Consider the following 22,719-nt stretch of genomic DNA (forward strand, 5'->3'; position numbering starts at 1 on the left):
CTGGTGGCACAAAATCAAGTTCAGACTGCACTACTTATTGAGCACGGTAAGGTGTTTGATCAACTTAAGGAGTTCTTAGCATCTCAGGGGGAGTCGAGTTGCAAGGGTGATGAATTGAGAACAAAGAAGAGGCAAGACAGAGACGATGATCCCAATGCATCGAAAGGTGCAGGTGGTGAGTTGCCAAGAACTGAACAAACTCTTGGGACTTCCACATCTCAGGGGGAGTCTGCGGGTCCGTCAGACAGCCAATGTGGTGAGAATGTAGAGGCTGTGGATGATGAGGAGTTGGTTGATGATGTGTTGATGGTTGATGAGATTGAAAAGATTGGAGAACAGATAGAGATTGATAGTGAGTTGTAAGTAGGGGAGATAGTTGATGATGGTGTAGAGCATGATATTCCAAGTGTTGATAAGGTGACCCTGAGTCAAGAAGGAAGTGTGTCAGATGAGTCTGAGTTGGAAGAACAGCCGAGATGTAAAGAAGGCTGTGCTCAGTGGTTCTTAAAAACAAAGAAACCTGCAGTTCCAACAATGTTTAAGAAGAGTTACAATATCAAGGGCTATGCTGAGTCAAAGAAAGGTATTATCTGTTGGTTGTATGATGAACAACTGAAAGTGTTTATGATTAAGCGTTATGATGGGGTTCAGTACTTTAAGAAGGCTTTGAGATCGCTCAACACCTTGCCTGAGTGTGAGGTGAAACATTTGGCTCGTTTGAGATTGATTAATAGGAGTGATGACGATATTGCAAGAATAATTGGAAAGATAATATGGAAGGAAGCTATTAAGGAGAAAAAGTTTGAACTTCTGAAGCCTCAGAAAGGAAGGTTGGTTGAAGCTAAGGATCGGGGAATGCGGGCTGATGGAAAGCCTCGAGATCAAGACTCCTTACAGCTCGCTCCAATAGCGGAGCGGCCGAAGATTGAAGCCCTGGATGGTGATGAAGTTTAAGCTGATTCGTTGTTTGAAAGAGGTGCCGATGAAGATGATGCCCAAGAAAGTGCTGAAGGATCTAAAGTGGTGGTACGTTGACTGCCAGACTGCTGAAGCTGTTATGGAAGATTAAGATGAACAGGAGATCCTAAGAGTGTATGATCCCATGCACTTGGTTAATTTGTCTCAAGCTGATTTGCAGGTACTTAATGATAAGAAGATTTTCTACATTCCTGCATGGAAAGATGAAGCTAATAAGTACCAGAGGGTGGTCTCTGTCTGCGTAAGACAGGGAGTTCATGCTTGAAGACGAGCGATACGAGATTTTTGGATTACCAGACACGAGAAAGAAGATAGAGATATGAAGCTACTGCCAAGGGGGAGTCTGTTGGTGCATGATGCCAGTAGTTCAGTATCTCGTGTTTAGTTGTGTCTCTAATTGTTTATATTGTTAGTTTATATTGAACGTGTTAGTGTATGTTTGCCATTTGTTTTATTCGAACTTGATAGGTTAGCGAAGTTAAGAAAACTTCACCGAGTATGTTAGGCGAAGTTGTCTAGCTTTATAAACTCATAACTTCGGCCAGTTTTGTTAAGTTTGATGAACGATTGGTTTTTTGTGATCTTTTGAATCACGTGTTGGCTCTTGCAATATATCAAGTTTTATCATATAATCTCGTGTGTTTTACATATATATTCACCGTATTAATTTGTCTCGACACTCGTATCGTAAACGTGGGGATTCCGCACCCTCGTGTTACGAGATACTCCTGTGTAGATCTGGCTGGGAACCTACAAGGAAGAAAGAAGTCAAGGATCTAGGATCTGAAGATGTTCCATAGAAAGCAGCTCCGCCCCCATCTGATGCACATGTCATCAGTTTCATATTCGGTGGTTCGGATATATGTGGAATCTCATTCTCCTCCGCAAAGAGACATTCTAAAGAAACTAAGTTGGAGAACGGAGAGCAACCTGTCCGAACCACAACCTTAACCAATCATAGAATAATCTCCTTCGATGAAGAAGATAGAATGAGCATCCATGATCCTCATCACGATGGTTTTGTTATAACTTTATTTATTGCTAATCATTATGTGCGCTGGATTCTAGTTGATGGAGGAAGTTCGGTTAATATCATTCAGTCTGATGTACTCAAAATGATGAATATCCCAGAATCAGAGATCGTCCCCTGATCATCCGTACTCGTTGGTTTCAGTGGTGAAACTAAGAACACACTGGGGACATCAAGCTTCCAATATACACCGGGAGTCTCTTTTCAAAAAATTTGTGTTATAGATAACTTGTCTTGTTGCATTGTAATTCTTGGCATGCCGTGGTTACACGAAATGAAAGCTGTAGCATCTACTTATCATCAGTGTATCAAACTATCAACTCCTTGGGGGGGGGGTAGTTAGAATAGACAGCGACCAAGTGGAAGCTAAGAACTACTATTATTCGTCAATGAAACCGACGGCTAAGCAAACAGTAGCATAGCAACTACAACAACATCCTAGGAACGTACTGGAGGCTCGAGAACAAGACCTGAAAGAAGTATCCTTGGACCCCGAGGATTCAGATGTAAAATTTTTTCTAGGATACAGTATCCCTACTAATATTGAAGAGGATCTAGTATCCTTCCTCAAACAACGCAAATCTACATTTGCCTTCAAGGACTCCAACATGACATGTATATCAAAAGAGGTAATTACTCATAAACTAGGCCTTGATAATTCTATCAAACCCATTCACCAGAAGCGAAGAAAGTTCGCTCCCGAGAGGAACGCGATCATACAATAAGAAGTTGAAAAACTTCGTAAGGCCGGTATGATCAGAAAGGTTAAGTATCCTCGATGGTTGGCTAATGTTGTGGTTGTTTCAAAAAAGAATGGAAAGTGGAGGGTATGTGTCGATTTCACATATTTAAACAAGGCATGTCCCAATAATCCTTTCCCATTACCACACATTGACTCCATGGTGGATGCAACAACAGGACATGAGATGCTTACTTTTATGGATGCTTTCTCTGGATTTCAACAAATTCAGATGGAACCACCTGATCAAGAAGACACAACATTCATGACTTCTACTAGAATATATTGATATATTGCCATGCCTTTTGGACTAAGAAATGCATGTGCGACCTATCAACGCTTATTCAACATGATGTTCAAAGGTCAATTAGAGAAGACCGTGGAAGTCTATATCGCTGATATGGTAGTCAAATCCAAGAAGGCTGAAGATCACCTCAAAGATTTGGAAGTAGCCTTCAACATCCTCGACCAGTATAACATGAAACTCAACCCATCGAAATGCCATTTGGTGTTAAAGCTGGGAAGTTCATTGGTTATATGGTCACTGTTAGGCCATGAATTTTATACTGAGGATCCTTTATCCTTGACTGTCTTATGGATAGTTTATCCTTGAAATATATATCAGGATATAAAGGATCGACGATCCTCGGTGTTACTTGTTTACTAATGATTGCATTTAGTATGGTGATGTGTTAGACAGGTGTGACAACTTTAAGACGTACTTGCATCAGTTATCCTCACAGAGCATTCTCCAGCTGGAGCATGAATCCAGGATCCTACTTCAATGTAGCTGTTAATGGACGAACTCATGTGAAGATGAACGTGTAAATATCAACAACGGCTATAAGACTCATTCTTCCACTTATCTCGCTACTGGATGGATATTGGCACGTGGTCAAAGGTCGTGGAGCGGCTAGGTGGATGATTTCTGGATAGATAGGAGATATAGTTAGTGATATTTTCTTATTTAAACGAGCTATGATCAAATAGGAAAAAACACATGTACTATCACACACACTAAGAGCAGAAACTAACATTCTCTCTACACACTAGCATACTTTGTAATCTCGGTCATTTACTCCACAAAACTTGTAATCTCGGTCATTTACTCCACAAAACTTGTAATCAAAGATTACCTTGATAAGTTTTGACCGAAGTAAGACTATCTTGGTTAAGGGCTTTTTCCCTCGTGATCAAACCTTTGTGTTCACCAATATTACAATTACGCACTTGTCATTATTGAGTTAGCACCTTACCTCACATAACAGATTTGGATACTTGATCCTTAGCAGATTTTTGTCCAAAACAATTTGGCGCCCACCGTGGGGCCATTGGTGCTGTAATCCATATTATTCCTATCATTCTCAACTTTTCATACCCATATCACTATCAATGGCCTCTCAATCAACCTCTGCTTCGTCAACCATGCCATCAATGGTTACACTCTCATCAAGGACGTTGCCGGCGATGCCTCCGCCAATCACGGGAGCGCCTCGGCCTACTGCTACTGGAAGCAAGACACAGCTGCCAGTCTTCCAGAGCTCGAAAACCGCTGTTTCTGCGCCGGTGGTTAATACTAACAGTGATGTTTCATCTATGTTTTCTCAGGTTAAAGCATATACGAAGCAACAGAACAAGACCAACTAGAGGATCCTTCGTGAGAAGAAGATCTCAAGAAGAACAAGAGGCCAGCAGAGGATCTCACCCCCCTAATGCCAAGGATGCTGGATTTCACCAGTCCAGAATCAGTGGCTCAGTTCTCACAAGGATCATCTATCCTTCAACAGGGGTCCATGGGTCAACAGGCTTAAGGATCTTCGCTATTTCAGCAAGGATCATCTATCCTTCAACAGGGGTCCATGGGTCAACAGGCTCAAGGATCCTCGCTATTTCAGCAAGGATCATCTATCCTTCAGCAGAGGTCCACGGGTCAACAGGCTCAAGGATTCTCGTTAGATCTGCCAAGGTCGAATAATCTCCAACAAGGATCCATGTCTCAGTAGAGTCAAGGATCCTCATATTATCGGCAAGGATCAACCACCCTTCCTCAAGGATCCTATGATGCCCAACCTCAAGGATCCTTCTTTCCGGATCAAGGATCCTCAGGAGTCCAACATCAACGATCCTTCGAAGTCCATGAAGGAGACATAATCCCCATGCAAACCATAGCCTATGGAGGACCAACTCTTATCGCAGACTCCTCTTACCCCATCTACTAATCCGAGATGCCAACCTTCACTCAGCAAAGAGGTAACTTGTACGATCCTTTACCCTTAGATGCTAACCGTGGTTTCGTGCAGGATGCAGGTATCAACTAAGCTATGGCCAAGGAGCTGCAGAAGCTCAAGGATATGATATCCAGTGTTCACGGAGTCATAAGACCAATTCCCGAGATACCTGAGGGAAGCCACAGAGTATCCAGATTCGCCACGCCTATCTGTGATGCTGAAATCCCGAAGCGGTTCCAAACTCCGAATATGAAGAATTACGACGGGACCACTGATCTTGAAGAACATGTAGCACAGTATAGGGAAAGGATGGAGATCAATCCTATTCCGGAGAGACTCAAAGAAGCTTGCCTATGCAAGGGCTTTGGATCCACACTAACGGGAGCAGCTCTAAAATGGCTGCTAAGTCTTCCTCATTTTTCAATTACTTCTTTCTCTCACTTAGTTAACTTATTTAACACTCAATTTTCCTGTAGTCGGAAATTTGAGAGGTTAACCAGTGATTTATATCGTGTTGTCCAACCTAGTGATGAATCCCTTAGGGATTTCGTCACCAGATTCGGCAAGGAAGCTCTAGAAATCCCAAATCTTAACATGACTACTGCTGTTGAAGCATTCAAGATGGGAATTCAGAAGAACTCCCCCTTTTATGATGATTAAGGGATGACTCCATGCAGGACATTAGACGAAGTCAGAAACAAGGCATTAAGATACATCCGGTTGGAAGAAGACAAAAGGATCCAAGATCGTCTTGGCGGACAAGCAAAATAACCAACCCCCGAGTAGAATAAAGGATCCTGGAACAGGAATAACGATTCGAAGCCGTATGACAAATTCAACAATCAGAACGTACGGGCAGTGGAATAGGGAGATAACGATTAAGACTATCCTTGCATCTCCGATTATTGTTTCTCTATGGACACTCATGGCTTGATCTGTGCCATGAAGGATTTGGGAGAAAAAGCGAGGTGGCCATGAAAGAATGAAAAGGTTTTTGGTTTCAAGGACAAATCTAAGTGGTGTGCCCTCCATGAAGACTTTGGCCATGCGACAGACGAGTGCATCGGCTTAAGGAAGGAAATTGGTTACCTCCTGAGTAAGGGTCACTTTAAAGAACTCTTGGGAAGGAAGAAATCCAAGATCCGGGATCCTGAAGACCTTCCACAAAAAGCAACACCACCACCACCAGATGCTCATGTGATCAACTTTGTCTCCAGAGACTACGAATTATTTCAAGATTCTTGTGCCATAAGTGAAGATCCCGTAGAAGAATTTGAACTGGACGACGAGAGAAGATCACTCATCCCAACTACTCAAGTGACTGATCAAAAAATCTTTTTCAATTCAAGGATCCATGATCCTCATCAGGACAAGCTGGATATGCAGACGACCAATTACATCTCCGGAGGTTCTGACATATGTGGAACTTCTTTCTCTGCAGCAAAAATACTCGCTAAAGAGATAAAGATGGACAACGGAGATCGACCAATAGTGTCAACCACCTTAACAACAGAAAAGAGAATCTTCTTCGATGATGAAGATAAAATGAACATTCAGGATCCTCATCACGACGGTTTGATTATTACTTTATTTATCTCTAACCATTATGTACGCAGGATCCTAGTAGACAGTGGCAGCTCGGTCAACATTATCCAACATGATGTCCTTAAGAAGATGAACATCCCGGATTCAGAAATCGCTCCTAGAACTTCGGTGCTAGTCGGTTTCAGTGGCGAAACCAAGAAGACACTGGGGGACATCAACCTCCCAATTTATATCGAAGGAAATTCTTACCAAAAATTTTGTGTTATAGATAACCTTTCCTGTTGCAATGTTATTTTAGGTAGGTCGTGGCTCCATGGAATGAAGGCTGTAGCCTCAACTTATCACCAGTGCATCAAGCTACCTACTCCTTGGGGAGTTGTAAAGATAGTAGGTGAACAAGCGGAGGCCAAGAACTATTATTCATCGTCAATGAAGCTAACAGCCAAGACAACCATAGCATAGCAATTACAGCAACATCCTAGGGACTTGCTGGAAGCTCGGGAGAAAAACCTTAAAGAAGTATCATTGGACCCCGAAGATCCAGAAATAAAGGTGTTCTTAGGATCCAGTATCCCTAGTAAAATTGAGGAGGATATAATATCCTTCTTAGGATGAAGAAGATCTACTTTTGCCTTCAAACATTCGGACATGACAGGTATTTCAAAAGAGGTAATCACTTATATACTCGGCCTTGATTTATCTGTTAAACCCATCCATCAGAAGCGAAGGAAATTCGCTCCTTAGAAGAACAATATCATACAAGAAGAAGTTGAAAAACTTCTTAAGGCCGGTATGATCAGAGAGGTTCAGTATCCTCGATGGCTAGCTAATGTAGTCGTAGTTTAAAAAAAGAATGGAAAGTGGAGGGTGTGTGTCGATTTTACTGATTTAAACAAGGCATGCCCCAAGTATCCTTTCCCGTTACCACATATAGATTCCATGGTGGATGCAATGGCAGGACATGAAATGCTTACCTTTATGGATGCTTCCTCTGGATTTCAACAAATTCAGATGGAACCATCTGATCAAGAGGATACAACATTCATGACTCCTACAGGCATATACTGTTATACTGCTATGCCGTTTGAACTAAGAAATGCAGGGGCAACATACCAAAGATTAGTTAACATGATGTTCAAGGAACAGTTGGGTAAGACTATGGAGGTCTACATAGATAATATGGTGGTGAAAACAAAGAAAGCTGAGGATCACCTTAGAGACCTCGAGGAAGCATTCAACATCCTCGACCAATATAACATGAAATTGAATCCGTCAAAATGTCACTTTGGTGTTAAGGCTGGAAAATTTCTGGGATATATGGTGACTAAGAGAGGAGTTGAAGAAAGCCCTGAACAGATTGAAGCCATCCTCAATTTAAAATCTCCTGCAAACACAAAGGATGTTCAAAGGCTCACAGGAAGAATAGCTGCCCCAATAGGTTCATCTCAAGATCCTCTGAGAAGTGCAAGGACTTCTATGACATCCTTAGGAAGAATAAAAAGTTTGAATGGACGGAAAAGCATGAGGCCGCACTTACAGCCTTGACTGATTACTTATCCTCAGCTCCAGCTCTAATGAAGCCTATGGATGGAGAATCCTTATACCTTTATTTAACTGTCTCAGGAAACGCAGTAAGCGCCGTCTTGGTAAAGGATCATGAAGGTGAACAGCATCCCGTTTACTATGTAAGTAAAAGTCTTCTAGATGCGGAAGCCAGGTATTCTCATTTAGAAAAATTAATCCTTGCACTTATTATGGCTTCTACTAAATTAAGACATTATTTTGAAATTCATCCTATTATTTTGAGAGCTAATTATCCTGTGAGAATGTTCTTAGAAAACCAGAGTTATCAGGTAGAATGGCCAAGTGGGCTGTAAAATTAAGTGCATATGATATCCAATATGAGCCAAGAACAGCCCAAGTCTCAAGCACTGGCGGACTTTGTGGCTGATTTCACTAGTGATATACAAAAGAAGCTGACTTGGAGGTCCAACAACTAGAAAAGACCAAGGATCCTTGGATCCTACTGAAATCGCCACAGGGGGACATAATACCCCAGTCCATTGCATGTGCATTCCAAGCTACCAACAATGAAGCAGAATAAGAAGAACTCATAGCGGGTTTACTTTTAGCCAAAAGTATGAGGATCAGGTATATTCAAGTTTACATGGATTCTTTACTCATTACTAACCACTTTAACGGTTCTTATACCATAAAAGGTGAAAATATGATCAAATATTTAGAAATTGTGAAGGAATTAGCAAAATCCTTCGAAGTGTTTAGTATAGTACAGGTACCAAGAGAGGAAAATGCTGGGGCAGACGCCTTAGAAAATATAGCCTCATCCCTAAAAATATCAGAAAATACGAAGATCCCAATTATTCACATACTCTCGCCAGCAATATGAGAGCAAGAAGTTGGGGAAATAACAAGTGATAAGCAGATTGTACTTTGGGATCCATTATCCTCGGACAATCAAGGTCCTGGATCCTCCCGATCAAAAAGTACATTCGGACTGGAGAGATCCCAGCTATGGAGAATCCAAAATCCTTCAGACTCAAGGTATCGCAATATATTTTATTAGATGATATGCTATACAGAAAATCTCTTGCAGGTCCATACTTGAGGTGCATCGAGGATCCTGAAATCCAGGAAGTACTTAAAGACTTTCACGAAGGAGATTGCGGCAACCATACAGGTGGAAGAGCATTATTTTCCAGGATACTTAGAACTGGATATTTCTGGCCAACAATGAAGAAGGATGCGATGGAGTATTCAAGGAAATGTGATGCTTTTCAAAGGCATGCGAACATCCTCCATCAGCCAGCGGAGCCTTTATATCCTATATCCTCCTCATGGCCTTTCATGAAATGGGGTATGGATATTGTAGGCAAACTACCAAAAGCACCAGGTGGAAAGGTCTTTATGCTTTCTATGATTGACTACTTTTCCAAATGGATTGAGGCAGAAGCGTTTTTACAAGTCCGAGAAAGGGAAGTAATATCTTTTATTAAACGAAATATTATAACTAGATTTGGTATTCCTGTTGAAATTCTTTGTGACAATGGTTCCCAGTTTATCGGGAATAGAACCACTAACTTTTGTGACAGTTGGGGCATCAAAATGATTACTTCTACTCCGGTTCATCCTCAAGCCAATGGCCAAGCAGAATCTAGCAACAAGATCATCATCAACAATCTAAAGAAGAAGATAGGATCCAAGAAGGGAAAATGGGCTGAAGAACTTCCTTATGTTCTTTGGGCTGACAAGACTACGCCTAAAAATGCACAGGTGAAACACCCTTCTCATTGGTGTTTGGATCAGAAGCTGTGATCCCTACAGAAATGGTGGTTCCTACGGCAAGAACGAGCATCCGTGATCCTGAAGCCAATAAGGAAATCCTTCTTGAAGATTTAGATACTATAGAAGAACTCAGAGACCTAGCCAAGATCAGGATGGCAGCATATCAACAAAGGGTAGCTGGGGCATACAACAAAAATATCAGAATCAGGAAATTTCAAGAAGGAGATTTAGTATTAAGGAAAGCTTTCCAAAACACAACAAATCCGGCTGATGGGAAGCTAGCGCCCAAATGGGAAGGACCTTATCAAATTGAGTTGGAAGTAGGAAAGGGGGCATATCATTTGCTCACAATGGAAGGCAACATGTTACCAAGAGCATGCAATGCCATCCACCTCAAGAAGTATTTATTCTGATCAGGATCAACTATCCTGAGAGGATATTTTATCCTAAAAAGGATATAGGATCCTTAAATCGGTAACATCTTTCTGATCAATTATTCTTTTTGAATTATTACTGTTAATTTAAGGATAATATATATTCTTAACACTTTATCTTTTCCAAGTATTGAATAACCATGCAGGATTATAATGATTCATTAGATGTTCAAGAGGTTGGCCACCTCTCCTTTGCATTTGAGGTATTATTTTATTTCCCTTGGCCTAGCCCACGTTTGGATATGAACCCCGATGGTCATATCCCCTATGGTTTAAAGGTTTTCACCTTTCTCACGATCGCCAGTTGCGCACGCTATCCGATGTATAGTCCGGGGCAGCGGGACCAGTACACGTTTAGTGGCTGACAATTTCGTTGTTTCCGGCTATATGGAGGATCCTACGAATTATGGTAGACGTACCATATCCTAAGGTTTAATGGGTTTTCACCTCTTCTTAAGGGCCATGTCGCCAGTTTAACACCAGTTTTGGGCTTGTCCCCAGTTTCGGGCTTGTCCCCAGTTTACACGGGCTTGTCCCCAGTTGCACGGGCTTGTCCCTAGTATATTATTTGGGCTTGTCCCCAGCATAATGGGTTTGATCCCAGTTAGCATTATGAATTATATGCAACAGATTAACTAATTTTTTGTGAAGATCAAAAATCTAAGGATCCCAGATCCTAAAGCTATTCCTTCGAAGACAAATGAGATTTCAACACTTCTGGTAACTTAGGTCTATCTTGACCTTCTGGTATGATCTCTGCTAATTAACTTATGTATGATATTTGTTGCAATATTTTTGGATCTTACAGTTTAAAAGGATTAATCCTTTAAAATTCTATTGTACAAATTTTATCAACTATTTAAGGATATTCTTTCCTAATATTTTTTCCTTAAGAATATTTTATTCTAAACGATTTTCATAAGGATCTTTTATTCTAACAATCTTTTGCTTAAAATTATTTGTCATACTATCAATAATACTAAAGTTATATCTAACAGATTTTTGAAAATTAACAACAAGCAAGAAGTCAAAAGATTTATATATTAATTAAAATAAGCCCCAAGGACTTATCCAAAATTCTTAACCCGGACTTCACCATACGAAAAGATGGACCATCCATCCGGGTTAAGTAAGAGTTACTAACGATTCATAAGTGCAGGAAATTTAAAAACAGGGGCAACAAAGGCTTCATCCCCACAAACAGAGGATCCCTCCACCTTTGTAACCCCAGCAGATTGTCCTAAGGATCATGGATCCTTCATCCTAAATACTATTGTTTATTACAGACCATAGCAATTGTTCATAAAAAAATATCATAAAAGCAAAGTAAAACGGGCTTGGGCCTTGTCTTTCATATCCTTCATCGCCCGTTCATACGTTTGTTTCCGCCTCCACCAGTGCCTCGTTCCCACCTCCAGCTTCATCCAGACCCTTCACACCGCTTGTTCCTACTTCGCATGCTTCAACCATCATAGCTTCAGTCTCATCCTCGCCTCCATCCAAGTCGATCAAGGCTTGCTTCCATTCTTTGATTTCCCATGAAGACTTATCAAAAGATGGATCATTGGCTTCGGTAACCAATTTGATTCTGGCCTCGAGGACAGACTTGGCTGCCACACCTTCGCCTCATCAGTAGCCCGGTTGATTTCGTCCTGCATCTGGACGGCCAGGGCAGCAGCATGTGCCTCTATCTCTCTTTTCTCTTTGGTCATCTTCGAGAGGGCCTTCTCCTTAGCAGCAGCCATTGATCTCAGCGCAGCGAGGGTCTTTATACGCTCCGCGACAGTCTTCTCATAGTGGTGTCGGGCAGAATTGATAGCCTATGAATGAAAGCGGAATAAGCTTGGGAAGATGCTTGGAATAATAGAAATTGACAAAGATAAAGGATCCTTACAGTAGTTCGGCATCAAAGGGATTCTCTGTATCTGAAATCTTCTTTCTCTTGGATTCAGACTTTGTCCGAATTGTGATCGGGCGAGGCTCGGACGTAGGGCTTGATTTCGGGCTCTTTTTCTTGGTGAGCATGCAATCGATATCCTTGAGGGAGAACTTGGAAGCAGATTTTCCTGATATCAGAGCACCTGTGAACAACAATTGACAGATAAGTTTTCAACTATTAACACTTTTTATACTAATAGTTGTTTTTCTTACTTGGCATGATTGATTCTAAGTTTGAACTTTGAAAAGCTTCAATAAACTTTGCTTGAAAAGTCATGATTGCAGGATCCAGTGATAAAAACCTCTTCACTCTGTCTTCAACTCTCGGAAGATCAGCCCGCAAATCGAAATTTTCAACTATACAAGTAATAAAAGTTATTAGCAGGAGAATAGAGTATCCTATCTTGGTTACCTAAGGATCCTAGATCCTACCCTTTGGTATCCACTTTTTGGGAAGATTAGTTCCACCCGGAATAGAATCTCGTCTTACGAAGAAAAATTGGTTTCTCCAGAGGGTACTTTAAGGGTGACTTTGAAAATGGGATTTTCTTGGTGAGGTTTCGATTTAAATATAAAGCTTTGGGAACCGTGGGTAACAAGATTGTACAGATATGCTAGTTCTGCTAGGCCAAAATCGACTCCCTCCTCTACGGTTATCCTTTCTATAGTATGAAGGACTCTCCACAACATTGGCGTGGCCTGGATATAAAAAATTCCCGCCAAACTGAAGAACCTTTGAGTAAAATTGGGGAAAGGTGTTGGAATTACGTATGCCCGAGACACATACTTATACTAATGTGGCTAACTGTGTTTGATCCAAGTCGGGTCATACCCAATAACAAGCTAGACAACACCAAATGTATTCTTTTAATAATTTGATCATTTAAACGAATACCGAACACTACATGTATAGAAAATTGGTTTTCTAAACAAACACACTTGAGGATTCAAATAAATTATTTGGATAATTTGTTTATATAAACTAATTATTTAATTGGTTAAATAATTAAATAGATGTATGTACATTTTATAAAAATGAGTTTTATAAAATGAATGGAGATGTTTTAAATGTTAAAACACAAAACAAAAAAAAAAAAAAAAAAAAAAAAGGAAAAACAAAACAAAACCGGCCACCCATGTGGGGGTGGTGGTTTTACCCAATTAAAAACAAGATGCTCTTTGTAACTTGTCTTGGGTTCCTTTTTAATCCTCCATTCCCCATACATGCAATTGGGTCTTGTTCTTTGATATTTTTCAAGTGTATTCAAGCTTAAAAACTCTCTCTTCCTCTCTAATATACTCACGGCAGCAGCAGCAAAAAAAAAGGGAGTTTTGTGAGCTAGTTCAAGTGTTCAAAAATCCTAGCAACTAGTTGGTGTTGTTGCTCAAAGCTTGGGGTATACAAAGCTTGAGGGTTTCTCTTTGCAACCTTGCCATTTGAAGACATCATCATCTTCATCCACCTACATCTTCTTCTAAAGGTAGAAGAGGTACATTTTACATTTTGTGAGCATTTTGTTCTTGTAATATTGATCCTTGTTCTTTGGGTTTTAGTTTTAACATAATGGTATGTTCATAACAAGTTTTAAAATCTAAGCTTCCGTTGCGTTTTCATGTTAAATATGGTTAACTTGAACTTTGATAATCTTGTATAAAACCCAACAATGGCATCAAGAGCCGGTTACAAGGACTTATGCTTCTTACATGTTCATAGATTTCGGGTTTTTCATGGGTGAAAAAGGGGTCCGAAATTTTGGTGGATTTTACCCCTCATGGATTTGTAAGATCTTGACATGCATGGAAAGATCTTAGGAAACCATTATTAACATTTGGATGTTGAAAATAAAAAAAATAATAAAAAAATTTGGGCCGTAGCCTCTTGGGGGGGGGGGGGCGATTTTATTTGGTGATTTTGGGCATTGGTTGCTTAGGTTGCATGCTTAGAACATTTGGTATGTTTGGATGTGTCATAACCGAAACCTAGACCTTGGATGTGTTGATTGTTGTTTGTGTATGTTGATTATGTTTATTATTCAATATGGTTGTAATAATTCATAATCTTAGGCTTGTGTAATTTATTTATTCATAAGTTGATTTGTAATAAATAGATTAGTTGCATTTTCTTTTTTTAGAAAAATATGTATTAGGATACATTTTGTAAAAATTGAAGATGCAAGAATTGGTGGATTTGGGCCTTGGACCGAAATTTTGGGCTTGTTGGGCCTCACCGGCCCATCATGGGATTCAAGCCCATTAGGCCCATAAATTTCACTCTTGGGCCCAAGAAGACTTTTGGAAGTTTGGAGCCCATTAACAAGCCCAACAAGAACACAACAACTTGGAAAGGATACTTGAAGCATTTGGATGCAAGGTCAAGTGGGAGTCAACATTCCATCCTTGTGTCATGTTTTGTCCCTTAGGTGTGACTTATGACCTATACTTGTTTCGGCTAACAAGTATGGTCAAACTTAGGGGTTCTCGGTTATGACTATATTTTGCATATGTATGCTTGGTTGTTTGTTTTACTTTATGTAATGTGTGGTTGATAGATATTAGGATATCCAAACCGTCACATAGGAACGACAACAAGCATAAAACGGGTTCTAATATATATTTGGTAATATCGCGTCAATTAGTTTAAATTAAATGGGTTTATTAAAACTAAGCGATTACTCACATATAATAAAATTGGTTTTATTATAACTTAAACCTTGAAAATTGGTTTTCAAAATCGCCATATTACTAAATGCATGTTAGGATATGGCATAATGTTTTTCAAACTAGAATATTGGAAAACTTAAAAATTCCTTTTTTTCATAATTACCAAGGAAACAAGTCTAACACCATCCTTTTGTATGACACTTAACGTATTAGGGAACTTTAAATGGGATAAAGGTCACCTAACCATTTTGAGCAAACTAATATACTTAGGGTAATATTAACATATTTGTGGGATAAAGGTCACCTAACCACTTGTGTGTTAATCTTACATGTTTATACAAGTAGGACGACTTGAATTGGAAACCATGTGATAAAGGTCACCTAAGCATGGGATCTAATGGTGTTGATGGGATAAACATGCCAACACGAAATAAGGATTTCGAATGGTCCCATACCTCTAGAAGTTGCAAAGGGTTGCAATTGTCAAGATTGACTACCTTGTTAAATCAAATAACGGGATAAAGGTCACCTAACCGAAATTTGATTTATCGTTGGATTCTAGAATTTAATTATTATTTTAAAATTTGGAATAAAAGGGTATTAATAATTAAATTATTTATAATACTAAAATAAAACTTTGTTAAATTTTGTAGATGGCCGCTAACAATGCAAACACCTCTACCCATAACACCCGTAACCTATCCTTAAGAACCATCCTTGAAAAGGATCGTCTAAACCATAATAACTTTATGGATTGGTATCGCAACTTGAGAATAGTTCTCAAGCAAGAAGAGATATCATATGTCTTAGACGATCCCATTCCCGATGAGCCTAACGTGGAAGATGAGGAGGCGTATAACAATTGGGTCAAGTACACCAAAGATTCGGTGCAAGCCTCTTGCCTCATGTTGGGGACTATGATTCCCGAAATCCAAAAGGATTTCGAGCATCATGGGGCATACGACATGATAACTCAATTGAAGGAAATGTTCCTTCAACAAGCTAGAGCCGAACGTTTCGAAACGGTTCGAGCGTTTCATGCATGTCGTATGGAGGAAACCCAAAGCGTCTCATCTTATGTCCTAAAGATGAAAAGCTACATCGAAAAGCTTCGTAGGTTGAATTGTCCCGTGTCTAATGAGTTGGCTACGGATTTGATCCTCAACTCTTTGACCAAAAGGTTTGAAACCTTTGTCATGAATTATAACATGAATGGATGGGACAAAAGCATTGGTGAGCTTCACGCAATGCTAAGAACGGCCGAAGCGGGAATGGGTAAAAAGGTTTTACCCGTTCTAACAATCAATGAAGGAAAAAGGGGACATAACTCCAACCCCAAAGCAAGTGTTGCTAAGGGCAAGGGCCACGTCCAAGGAAAGGGAAAGAGGAAAGCCATCACGCCCACCAAACCGAAGGAAAAGAAGCAAAAGGTTGCGGCGCAAGATCCATGCTTTGAGTGTGGAGAGATAGGTCATTGGAAAAGGAATTGTCCGACCTATCTCAATGCGTTAAAAGATAAGAGGGATGCGGGGCATACCTCAGGTATTATCTTTACTATACATATTGAACTAAATGTTATTTCTTCAAATACATGGGTACTTGATACCGGATGTGGAACTCACATTTGCAATTTGTTGCAGGGGTTCAAAAGAAGTAAACAACTCAACAAAGGGGACATTAGTCTCTTTATGGGCAATGGAGCAAGAGTTGAAGTCCAAGCCCAATGAGACTACTTGTTAAAACTTCCAAGTGGTTTGGAAGTAATTTTGAAGAATGTTTTGTATGCTCCTAAGTTAAGGAGAAACATTATTTCCGTGTCCCTTTTAAAACAATGTGGCTTTGATCTTAAATTTATAAATTGTGATATTCATGTTTTGATGAATGGCATGTTTTATTTTAAAGCTATACCCATGAATGGTATATATGAAATAGATCAAAGTGGTATGTCACATAGTAGTTCAATGTACAATGTCAACACCAAGAAACTCAAGAAGGACTTGGGTGATTCCTATCTTTGGCATTGTCGCCTTGGACATATAAGCAAGAATCGCATGCAAACTCTTCGCAAGAGTGGTATTCTAGAAACAAATGAGTATGATTCATTTGATGTATGTGAATCTTGTTTACAAGGCAAAATGACAAAGCAACCCTTTAATAAAACTTTTGAAAGGTCAAAAGAATTATTGGGTATCATACATTCGGATGTATGTGGTCCTTTTAGACCAATGACTAGGAATGGTGAAAGATACTTCATTACCTTTATTGACGATTATAGTCGATATGGTTATGTGTACTTAATGAAACACAAAGATGAAGCTTTTGAAATGTTCAAAGACTTCAAAACTGAAGTAGAAAGACAACTCAAGACCACAATCAAAGTACTTCGTAGTGATAGAGGAGGTGAATACCTAAGTGGTGTTTTTCAAGATCATCTTAAGAGTTGTGGAATTATTTCACAACTTACTCCACCTGGAACACCACAACATAATGGTGTGTCTGAAAGGAGAAATCGTACCCTATTAGATATGGTTCGATCGATGATGGCTAGAAGCACTTTACCTCTATCATTTTGGGGCTATGCTTTACTTTCCGCTGTTCGCATATTGAATATGGCTCCAACCAAGAAAGTGGAGAAGACACCTTTTGAAGTATGGCATGGAAAGGCTCCATCGCTATCATTCTTAAGAGTTTGGGGTTGTGAAGCTTATGTAAAGCAATACACCCCAAACAAATTAGAAGTCCGATCCACTAAGTGTATCTTTATAGGTTATCCTAAAGATGATTTAGGATATTACTTTTACGATCCTAGTGAGCAAAATGTTATTATTGCTCGAAAGGGTAAGTTCTTGGAAACTAAGTTCCTTGAGGAAGGAACTAATAGTAGAACAGTGAAATTTGATGAGGATCAAGAATCACAAGATGATACACAATTGGTTGATACTAGCACTCAACAAGAGGTTGTTGAAAGTGATCAAGTGGTTGATCAAAACACACAAAACGTTCGCAGATCTGGTAGAGTTAGCAATCCACCTGAAAGATATGGATTTTTTGTAGAAGGTTGCTACGTGGTAGATTCAGATGAACCAACCACATACCGTGATGCAATGTCCAAGAATGATTGTGACAAATGGCTTGAAGCCATGAACGTTGAGATGCAATCCATGTATGACAACCAAGTTTGGGAATTGGTTGAACTACCACTCAACTCCAAAGCTGTTGGAAGTAAGTGGGTTTTCAAAAGGAAAACTGATATGCATGGAAACTTGGATACTTATAAAGCAAGACTTGTAGCTAAAGGTTTCACTCAAACTCAAGGGGTTGATTATGATGAAACTTTTTCGCCTGTGGCAATGCTAAAGTCTATTAGGATATTATTTGCCATAGCTGCACATTATGATTATGAAATTTGGCAAATGGATGTCAAGACCGCTTTCCTAAATGGATATCTTGAGGAAGATGTCTATATGGTTCAGCCTGAAGGTTTTATCGATCCAAAACATCCTAATAAAGTATGCAAGTTAAAGAAATCAATCTATGGATTGAAACAAGCATCTAGAACTTGGAATCATCGTTTTGATGAAGAAATCAAAAGTTTTGGGTTCATCAAAAACGCTGATGAGGCTTGTGTGTATAAAAAGGCTAGTGGGAGTATAATTACCTTCTTAGTATTGTATGTCGATGACATTCTACTATTTGGAAATGACATTCCAACCATGGAAAGCGTTAAGGCTTGGCTTGGAAGTAGATTTTCCATCAAGGATCTTGGTGAAGCTGCCTATATTTTGGGAATAAAGATCTATAGGGATAGGTCAAGGCGCTTGATAGGTTTGAACCAAAGTACATACATTGATAAGATCTTGAAAAGGTTCAAGATGGAAAACTCCAAGAAAGGTTTTGTACCTATTCAAAGAGGGACCATATTGAGTTCAGCTCAATGTCCAAACTCAAAGGGTGAGCAAGAGATGATGAAACAAATCCCATATGCTTCTGCTATAGGATCCATCATGTATGCGATGATATGTACTAGACCGGATGTGTCATGCGCTTTGAGCATGACAAGCAGATACCAACAGAATCCAGGAAACAGTCATTGGATGGCTGTTAAGAGCATATTGAAATACCTTAGGAGAACTAAGGATATGTTTCTGATATATGGATCTGGTGAGGAGGAACTCGCTATAAAAGGTTACACGGATGCGAGCTTCCAAACTGATCGAGATGATTCTCGATCACAGTCTGGGTATGTGTTCACTCTTAATGGAGGAGCTGTCTCTTGGAAGAGCTCAAAACAGGAAGTGGTAGCATTGTCCACTACAGAATCAGAATACATCGCCGCTTCATTGGCAGCTCAGGAAGCTGCATGGTTGAAGAAATTCATTACTGATCTAGGGGTAGTCTCTTCCATTCAAGACCCCCTAGAAATCTTTTGTGACAACGAGGGTGCGATTGCACAAATCAAGGAACCTCGTTCGCACCAAAAGACAAGGCACATAGAGCGGAGATTCAACTACATAAGGGATGAAGTTGAAAAAGGAAAGATATGTATTCGCAAAGTTGGAACTGATCAAAATCTTGCGGATCCATTCACGAAGCTCCTAGAAAGACCGAAACATGAGCGTCATGCGAGTGGCTTAGGACTTCGATATTCTAGTAATTGGATTTGATCTATTTTGTATTAAAGTTTAAAAGACTTTTGTAATTTAACTCTTTTATATGATTATGGAATCTTGAGTTAAATTCTAATTTTGCATGTTTAATCCATGAATAAGTTATCTTATTCTAAAAGTCCGTAGTCAATCACATTTGTGGGAACAAATATGAAGCAAGACTATTATGAACTAGGATTGGTGGATATTCATAAGGAATGAATATGGAGCATAGGTTTGCTGCCAAAGTTCATAGATATTTGTGGGATACAAATATTGGACTGACCCGCTCTCAATATTACTACATGGAGTCGATTGACTTGATCATTAGTAATCTTGAGTAAAGGAGAATTTCATATTATCCTTAGACCTGAGATGTATACTGGGTCTTGATTTTCACCAAGTATTACACTTTGACTCTCCCCTTCGCTATTCGTAAAAGATGGTACATAAGGATGAGCTCAGGTGGAGTATAAAGTGATAGTGAGAGGCGTATACAGTCAAGATGGAATTTGTTCCTCTTATGTGTTGAGAGTTTAGATGTCTAAGGCCTGATAAAGTTGAATTGTAAAGAGAATGATCGCCTATGTCTCTTAGATCCAACATGACATCTAGTAACAAAGGGATATAATGATAGATTCACCTAAATCATATCAAGTAAGGAACTTGAAGGGATGATGTTATTGAATGGCACTTCGTCAAACACATTAGGGGTGGTGAACTGTTGTTAGGCGGTATTCACCACTTGCATTAATTTTCTATGTATCTCGTGCAAGTGGGAGATTGTTGGAATTACGTATGCCCGAGACACATACTTATACTAATGTGGCTAACTGTGTTTGATCCAAGTCGGGTCATACCCAATAACAAGCTAGACAACACCAAATGTATTCTTTTAATAATTTGATCATTTAAACGAATACCGAACACTACATGTATAGAAAATTGGTTTTCTAAACAAACACACTTGAGGATTCAAATAAATTATTTGGATAATTTGTTTATATAAACTAATTATTTAATTGGTTAAATAATTAAATAGATGTATGTACATTTTATAAAAATGAGTTTTATAAAATGAATGGAGATGTTTTAAATGTTAAAACACAAAACAAAAAAAAAAAAAAAAAAAAAAAAGGAAAAACAAAACAAAACCGGCCACCCATGTGGGGGTGGTGGTTTTACCCAATTAAAAACAAGATGCTCTTTGTAACTTGTCTTGGGTTCCTTTTTAATCCTCCATTCCCCATACATGCAATTGGGTCTTGTTCTTTGATATTTTTCAAGTGTATTCAAGCTTAAAAACTCTCTCTTCCTCTCTAATATACTCACGGCAGCAGCAGCAAAAAAAAAGGGAGTTTTGTGAGCTAGTTCAAGTGTTCAAAAATCCTAGCAACTAGTTGGTGTTGTTGCTCAAAGCTTGGGGTATACAAAGCTTGAGGGTTTCTCTTTGCAACCTTGCCATTTGAAGACATCATCATCTTCATCCACCTACATCTTCTTCTAAAGGTAGAAGAGGTACATTTTACATTTTGTGAGCATTTTGTTCTTGTAATATTGATCCTTGTTCTTTGGGTTTTAGTTTTAACATAATGGTATGTTCATAACAAGTTTTAAAATCTAAGCTTCCGTTGCGTTTTCATGTTAAATATGGTTAACTTGAACTTTGATAATCTTGTATAAAACCCAACAAAAGGATACTTATAACCTATGAGAAACGGTTGGGCCGGAAAGCAAACCTAGTTTTTTGAAATGCTGTCGCTACGAGCTGCGGAATCGAAGGGTCGGAAAACTGTATCGGCTGGAAAGTATGATCGGATTTCATCAATATCCGAATCTGTGAATTTACAGATTTCGGAAGAAGATGATTGAAGGATATTTTGTGAGTAAAGGTCATCGTGATGGAAAAAAGAAGAGGAAGAAGATGTAGAAGCAGTCGACATATCGAAGGATACCTGAAAGACGCCTAGATATGTGATTATAAGAAGATTATAATTATCACATATATAGGCAGCGTGTAATTATGGTTTATAGAAATTAAACCGCCTGACACACGTCTAATCACCTTCCGTTTTGCAGGAATTTGAAATTCAAAATGACAGCTGTATTCCACTGTCACCCGCCATTTTTGGAGCAATTGTTAGGCCATGAATTTTATACTGAGGATCCTTTATCCTTGACTGTCTTATGGATAGTTTATCCTTGAAATATATATCAGGATATAAAGGATCGACGATCCTCGGTATTACTTGTTTACTAATGATTGCATTTAGTATGGTGATGTGTTAGACAGGTGTGACAACTTTAAGACGTACTTGAATTAGTTATCCTCATAGAGCATTCTCCAGCTGGAGCATGAATCCAGGATCCTACTTCAATGTAGCTGTTAATGGACGAACTCATGTGAAGATGAACATGTAAATATCAACAACGGCTATAAGACTCATTCTTCCGCTTATCTCGCTACTGGATGGCTATTGGCACGTGGTCAAAGGTCGTGGAGCGGCTAGGTGGAAGATTTCTGGATAGATAGGAGATATAGTTAGTGATATTTTCTTATATAAACGAGCTATGATCGAATAGGAAAAAACACATGTACTATCACACACACTAAGAGTAGAAACTAACATTCTCTCTACACATTAGCGTACTTTGTAATCTCGGTCATTTACTCCACAACACTTGTAATCGCTTTTAAGTTATCAATACAATCGACGGTGATAGTTTTCACCGTCCGGGGGTTTTTGTGCCGGAGATCACGATAATCATATACTCGTCGACCAAAGGTTACCTTGTTGATCATTGACTAAAGTAATCCGACCAAAGATTATCTTATTAATCCTTGACCAGAGTTATTTTACCAAAAATTACCTTGATAAGTTTTGACCGAAGTAAGACTATCTTGGTTAAGGGCTTTTTCCCTCGTGATCAAACCTTTGTGTTCACCAATATTACAATTACGCACTTGTCATTATCGAGTTAGCACCTTACCTCACATAACAGATTTGGATACTTGATCCTTAGCAGATTTTTGTCCAAAACAGTCACTTAGAAGGATATAGAGGCTAGCCCGGAACAAATAAAAGGATCATTAATTTGAAGTCATCCGCGAATGCAAAAGATGTGCAAAGCTTGACTAGCAGGATCGTAGCCTTGAATAGATTCATCTCCCGATCTTCGGAAAAATGTAAAGACTTCTACGATATCCTTAGAAATA

This window comes from Bidens hawaiensis, unplaced genomic scaffold (assembly GCF_021521415.1).
Source record: "Bidens hawaiensis isolate Kalapana, Puna unplaced genomic scaffold, B.hawaiensis_p1.1 tig00006388_1, whole genome shotgun sequence".
Taxonomy (NCBI): Eukaryota; Viridiplantae; Streptophyta; class Magnoliopsida; order Asterales; family Asteraceae; genus Bidens; species Bidens hawaiensis.